The sequence below is a fragment of the Canis lupus genome, chromosome 27, assembly GCF_003254725.2.
Source record: "Canis lupus dingo isolate Sandy chromosome 27, ASM325472v2, whole genome shotgun sequence".
In the NCBI taxonomy this organism is placed as follows: Eukaryota; Metazoa; Chordata; class Mammalia; order Carnivora; family Canidae; genus Canis; species Canis lupus.
Window position 1 is genome coordinate 7518641 of NC_064269.1, and position 7976 is coordinate 7526616.

Here is a 7976-nt window from a genome sequence, read left to right on the forward strand (position 1 = left end):
CAGTTAGTTAAGCATCTGTCTTCAGCTCAGGTCATGAGATCAAACCCCACACTGGGCTCTCTGCTCAACAGGGAGCCTACTTCTTCCTCTCTTTCTGCATGCTGCTCTGCCTGCTTGTGCTCTTTCCCTATCAAATAAATAAAATATTTTTTAAAAAGTGAAAAATAGAACCACCCTATACTCCAGCAATTGTACTGCTAGGTATTTACCCAAAGGATATGAAAATATGAAAATACTGATTCAAGGTGATACATGCACCCTGGTGTTTATAGCAGCATTATCAACAAGAGCCAAATTATGGAAAGAGCCCAAATGTCCATCAACTGATGAATGGATATATATATATATATATATATATATATATATATATATATATAATGGAATATTACTCAGCCACAAAAATTGAAATCCTGTCATTTGCAACAACATGGTTGGAGCTAGAGTGTATTATGCTAAGCAAAATGAGTCAATCAGAGAAGGGCAAATACCATATGATTTCATTCATATGTGGAACTTAAAAAACAAATCTGATGAACATAGGGGAAAGAAAAAAGAGACAAACCATAAAGAGACTCTTAGCTATAGGGAACAAACTGAGGGTTGATGGAGCAAGGTGGGCAGGGGATGGGCTAGATGGGTTATGGGTATTAAGGAGGGCACTTGTGATAAGCACTGGGTATTATATATGTGATGAATCACTAAATCCTACTCCTGAAACTAATATTCCACTGTATGTCAGCTGTTTGGAATTTATTTTATTTTTAAAGATTCATTTATTTATTTGATAGAGTGTGTCAATGAGGGGGGATGGGCAGAGGGAGAGAGAGAATCTCAAGCAGACTCCCTGCTGAGTGTGGTGCATGATGCAGAGCTTGATTGCAGGACCCTGAGATCATGACTGAGCCGAAATCAAAAGTTGGATGCTTAACCTAAACTGAGCCACCCTGTCCCCCCAAATAACTATAATTTACATAAAAATTTGAAACTAACAAGAAGAAGAAGAAGAAAAATATCTTCTCTGACCACCATGGAATCAAACTAGAGGTCAAAAATAAAAATAGAAAAAAAAAAAACCAGCTGCCTAAAAATTAAATAATACACTTGAAATAATCAATAAGACAAAGGAAAAATGAAATTAGAAAATATTTTAAACTGAATAATTAAAAAAGTACATTTCAAAACTTATGGGAAAAGCTAAAATGATGCTTAAAAGGAAATATATAGTTTTAAATGCATATATAAAGGTCTAAAAAAATCAACAATTGAAGTATTAATCTCAAAAAGCTAGAACAAAGAGCAGCAACCAAACTTAAGGAAATAAATGATAAAAGCTGAAACCAAGGGAATAAAAATCAAACATATAATTGAGAAAATCAACAAACTCAAAAGTTGGTTCTTCCAAAAGATTAGCAAAATTGACAAAACCCTAACAAGACTGATATTTAAAAAGTAGATAAAATGCAAATTAGCAACAACAGCAGTGAGAAAGAGGATATCACATAGATCGCACAATAAAGGTATTCTGAAGACGACTCTGCAGATAAATTTGATAATTTAGATGAAATGGACAAATTATTTGAAAAACACAACTTACCAAAGCTGATAGAAGAAGAAATAGAAAATATAAACAATCTTTTATGTATGAAAAATTTGAAACTATAATTTAGAAACCTTTCCCAAAGAAAATCCCAGGCCTAGAGGGTTTATCGATGAATTCTTCCAAAAACCAGGGACGCCTGGGTGACTCAGGGGTTGAGTGTCTGCCTAGGGCTCAGGGTGTAATCCGGGGTCTGGGGATCGAGTACCTTATTGGGTTCCCTGCAGGGGCCTGCTTCTCCTGCTACCTGTGTCTCTGCTTCTCTCTCTGTGTCTCTCATGAGTAGATAAATAAAATCTTAAAAACAAAAAAACAACTTAAGAAAAGGAACACTTGTCTTATATAATTCTTCAAGACGGTGGAAATAGTGTCAAAGTTTCCCAGACTTCTCAAAAAATGAAAACAGCAGAGACTTGACCTTGAAATTCTAACATTCTAAGGAAAAAAAAATGCAAACCTTTCTTGTAAACATTATTTTAATATTCTTAACAAAATATTCGGAAATCAAATCCAGGGATACAGTAAATTAAGTGCAGTTCAGTCTAGGTGTGTAAGTGTGGTTTAACATTCAAAGATCATAAACTTAGCTTACCACATTCACAGAAAAAGGAATGAGATCACATGATCATTTCGAATGCAGGACGAATATTTGATAAATTCAATATTCATTTGTGATAAAAACTTTTAGCCAACTAAGAATAAAACTTCCTTAATATGATAAAGAGGATCTACTCAATACCCACAGCAAACATCATTTTCAATGGTAGAGTATTTTTTTTTCTTTTTTTTTAATTTTTTATTTTATTTTATTTATGATAGGCACACAGTGAGAGAGAGAGGCAGAGACATAGGCAGAGGGAGAAGCAGGCCCCATGCACCGGGAGCCCGACGTGGGATTCGATCCCGGGTCTCCAGGATCGCGCCCTGGGCCAAAGGCAGGCGCTAAACCGCTGCGCCACCCAGGGATCCCAATGGTAGAGTATTGAAAACTTTCCTCAAATATTGGGACTGAGTCTAGAATAGCCACTGTGACCACTTCTATTCTACACTGTAACTGGAGGTCTTGTCTGTGCAAAAGACAAGAGAAAGAAAACTCATGGAGATTGAAAAGGAAGAAATAAACGGTCATTTCCAAACAATAAGATCATGCACATGGAAAATTTCTAAAGAATCTATAGACAAACTCAGAATTAATAAAAGAATATAGAAAGGACACTGGATATAGCCAAAATACTAAAATTAATTTGCTATGGATTGAATGTTTGTTTTCCCTCCAAAATTTCTATTTTCAAATCCTAACCCCCAAAGTGATGTTATTAAGAGATGAGGTATTTGGGAGATGATTAGATCATGAGAACAGAGCTTTCATGAACAGGATTAGTGTTCTTATAAAAGAGCCTCCAGAGAGAGCCCTCATCCCTTCCTTTCATCATGTTGAACGTGGCCAAAAGCCACTATCTATGAATAAAAAGGTCCTCTCCGGACACCAAACCTGCCAGCACCTTGATCTGATCTGATCCCAGCCTCCAGAACTGTGATATATAAATGTCGTCTATAATCCATTCAGTTTGTGGTATTTTGTTATAGCAGCCCAAGCTGACTACGGCATGAGTCATATTTGTATATAGCAGCAATAAGCAAATAGAACATAAAACATATTTACAATAGCATCCAGAAACTCAAACACTGAGAAATAAATCTATTAAAAATATACAAGACCTCTAACTGAAAATTACAAAATATTATTGAGAAAAAATAAGGGAGAGCCAAATGAATGGATGTATGTATATTGTTATGGAATGGGTGATTCAATACCGTAAAATGTGAGTTCTTTCTAAATTAATACATATTTCTATGCCCTCGCACTCAAAATCCAAGCTGGGGGTTTCTTTTCCCAAGAATTTATAAGTCAATTTAAAAATTTACAGGGAGTATCCAACTCTTGATTTTGGCTCAGGTCATGATGTCAGGGTTGTGAGATCGCCTTGGACTCCCTGTTGGGTATGGAGACTGCTTAAGATCCTCTCTGTCACTCTGCCCCTCTACCCACTTTGCTCTCTAAAAAAATAATAAAATAAAATTCTTATGGAAATACAAAAGGCCAAGAAGAGCAAATATTAAGTACTAACATTATGAGATATCAGAAACTCTTATAAGGCCATGGTAATTGGGGCACCTGGCTGGCTCTGCTGGAGAAGCGTGAGACTTTGAGTTCCACATCAGGTGTTGAGATTACTTCAATAAGTAAATAACATTAACAAAATAATATTAAAGCTATGGTAATCAAAATTGTGTGGTACTGGTACAAGAACAGATAACTGTCCAATGGAACAGACCCACACATACATACATGATCACATGATTTATGACAAAAGTGATCATGCAGGACAGTCGGGAAAAGGATGGTCTTTTCAATCATTCATGACGGGGTAATTGAATATCCATATGGGAAAAAATGTATATTGACTTCTCCCTCACATGACACACAAGAATCAACTCCAGGTGTGTCTTTGTTTAGGCTGCTACAATAAAAATACAATAAACTCTGGTGTCTGGTGAGGGTCTGCTTTCTCATTCATAGATGGCATCTTTTTGATGTCTTCCCATGGCAGGAGGTGATGAGGGATCTCTCTGTAGCCTAATTCCATTCATGAGGCCTCTGCTCTTGGGAACTAATCATGCTCCAAATGCCCCACCTTCTAAACCCATCACCTTAGGGGTTAGGATTTCAACATATGAATTTGGGGCAGGGGGGGCAGGGAAAGCTCAGATCATAGCAAGATAGATCGGAGAAATAAACTGAAAGCTAAAATAATAAAGCTTTTAGAGGAAAACATCTTCCTGATCTTGGAGTAGGCAATGCTTTCCTAAATAGAAAATAAAAAAGAAGAAACATGAAAGAAAAAATCATGATAAACTTGGTTATATTAAAACTAAGAACTGGGCAGCCCCAGTGGTTTAGCAGTTTAGCACTGCCTTCAGCCTAGGGCATGATCCTGGAGACCCAGGATCAAGTCCCACGTCAGGCTCCCTGCATGGAGTCTGCTTCTCCCTCTGCCTGTGTCTCTGCCTCTCTCTCTCTGTGTGTGTGTGTGTGTCTCTCATGAGTAAATAAATAAATAAATCTTTAAAAAAAAAAACACAAAAAACTAAGAATTTCTATTCAACAAAGTGAACAAAATGGCAACCCATGGGGGGCATAAAATATTAAATATGTATATTTATGGACACTTACCAAATATATATGATAAATAACCACAAATCCAGAATATGTAAAGAATCAATAAGAAAAAGACAGCTCCATAGCAGAATGGGCCAAAGTCTCGTATAGGGGGATACGTAAATGGATGATAACCATATGAAAAATTGCCAAGTTCATTAGTTGTCAGGTAAATGCACACTAAAAGGTCAATGGAGAGGCACCTGGGTGGCTCTGTCTGTTGAGCTTCTGCCTTCGGCTCAGGTCATAATCCCTGGGTCCTGGGATTGAGGCCTGTGTTAGGCTTCCTGCTCAGCAGGGAGCCTGCTTCTCCCTCTCCCTCTGCCCGTCCCCTCTTCTTGTGTGTTCTCTCTCTCTCTCAAATAAATAAATAAATAAATAAATAAATAAATAAATTCTTTTTTTCTTTTTTAAAAAGGTTCAATGGAATGCCACTACCTACCCCCCAAAATGGTCACAATGAAAAAGATGGAAAGTAAAGAGTGTTGATGAGAATGTGGAGGAATAGGAATTCTCTCATACGAGTGGTAGAAATAATTTGCACATCCACCCTGGAAAACTGGCAGTTAACTACTCAATATACTTGCTGCCGAAGCGAGCATGACAGTTAACTACTCAAGTTGAATATGGGTACAACAACCTGTGACCAAGCAAATACATATTGAAGTAGACGCCCAATAGAAATATGTCTGTTATGCTCATCAAAAGACGTGTATTAGAATGTTCATGGCAATAGTACGTGAAATAGAAAACACTGAAAATTACTCAGATGTCCATCAATAATAAAATGGCTCAATCAATTGTGATAGAGTCCATAGTGGAATACTATACAGCTACGAAAATGATCTAGGACGACATGCAAAAATAAGGATGGGTCTCTCAAATGCAAGTTGAACAATCAGAGCCAGACACAAAGAGTATATATTCCATCTCTACAAAGCATAAAAACAAACAGAACTAATCCATGTTGGTGGAAGTCAGGAGAGTGGTTACCCCTGGGGAGTTAGTGCCTACAAGGGCACATGGGACCTTTAGAGTGCTGGTAAATGTTCCTTTCCTTGATTTGGGTGACATTGCCCTAATTTGGCTTATTCTCTTCCAGGCATGCTCCATGATTCTTGTCTCATGACTGCCTTTACGGGAACTTGTCATTTTTCTCATCAGAATGGTTGGACGGAACTCAATTCCTGTTTATGGAATTATTCATTTTACTTTCAATGTACGTATTTATCATTGATGTTTTATTGAAGTTCTGCAAAATGCCTGCTTCTCAGGACTTAGCTCTGGAGACCTGCTTTTCCTCTCCAGGTAACTCTGCTACTTTCTGATACCTTTTTTCTTTCTTTTTCTAAAAATTCTTTTTAACAGATTTATTTATTTGAGAGAGAGTGCAGGGGGGAGAGGCAGAGAGAGTCTTAAGCAGACTCTGAGCTGAGCACAAAGCCCGATGCCAGGCTCGATCTCATGACCCTGAGCTGAAACCAAGAGTCGGTTGCTCAGCCGACTACACCACCCAGACGCCCCCTGATATCTTTCCGATAAAGAGTTGCGATCTTTGTTCAACTGCCTGTCTTCTGTGTGACCACCATTCAGCCTTATTTATGATGCTCTGCCTTTGTATGTTGTTACTGTAGTGATGAAAAAAGAGAGAGAGATTGTCATAAAAGGAGTAATTTTCTTATTAGGGCATAATCATGATGCCATTATTTTTCCTGTGTAACTTAAAAGTTGATTGATTAACTGCTTGGCATCTTCTGCACAGAGATGACGGTGCCACATTCAAGCAATCTGTACATGTGGTCTTCTTGGCAGACATACATACCTCTTTTGAGGCAATGGATTTATCATGCCATAATAGTTTGATACCACTAAACATTAACGTCATCAAACGGGGGATCCCTGGGTGGCTCAGTGGTTGAATGTCTGCCTTTGGCTCAGGGCGTGATCCCGGAGTCCTGGGACTGAGTCCCACATCCAGCTCCCTGCATGGAGCCTGCTTCTCCCTCTGCCTGTGTCTCTGCCTCTCTCATAAATAAATACATAAAATCTTTAAGAAAATATAAAATAAATTCATCAAACAACCTACTCTTCTCCATCATTTCATACTCGTCAAACATACCTATGAATATAAACTTGACTCCCCAAAGCTTTCTTACAGGCAGAGAGTATGATAAAGCCCATTATCAAGGTCTGATCCACTTGATTTCTACTTTAAATCCATAGGTAGGTATTCTTTTGGTTTACATTATAAATCATTCACATTCTCCACAATTAACTCTGGGACATCCAAAATATCAAGTTTCAGGGGCACCTGGCTGGCTCCATCAGGTAAGCGTCTACCTTCTGCTGGAGTCCTGATCCTGGGGTCCTGGGATCAAGTGCCGCATCGGGCTCTATGCTCTGCGGAGAGTCTGTTTCTTCCTCTGCCTCTGCCCCTCTCTTTCTCTCTCTCTCTCTCTCTGCCTCTCATGAATAAATAAATAAAATCTTAAAAAAAATATATCAGGTTTCTGAACCTGTCAATCTACATTGAGGTTATGAAATGGTCCCATCTGGAGAGTCCACCATCCAGCTTTCTCCCACACATACCAAACAAGCAAACACACTTTGATACTTAATGGCTAAACCCATATTCTGTTTGTACAAATGGACCTCAGGTCCTCAGGGCCTTCCCAGCAAAGGGGATTTGGAAGAGAGGAATTCAGATGTCCAATTGTTTCAAAAACTATAACTGAGTAAATGAAAAAATTCTACTTTTAGATAAATGTGGACAACTGCCACAATAGCATGTTTCCCATCATCCTGCTGTTTCTATAAAGCAGGAAATGTCAATGAGCAGACTCATCCTCCAGCACCTTGTTCAGACTTGCCCCTGACCTCGTCTATACAACAGCTTCCAAGGAAACCTTCTCTGGTTTCCTACCATGTGTTTCTTTCACAATGCAAGTGACAGCATGTTAAAACTGCTCTCTGGAGAGAGTGATTATTATTATTATTGTTTTTTTTTTTTTAATTTTGTTCTTCCCTCTGGTTCAAAACTCCTTTGAGTACTCTCCAGTATGTCTTGAGATCGCCAATCATCACCCCTAGCTTTTAAAGGTCTCCTCCCAGGATATGTCCCCCCCACAGCAAGCCAGCTTCAAGTCCCAAGGGGCTTTG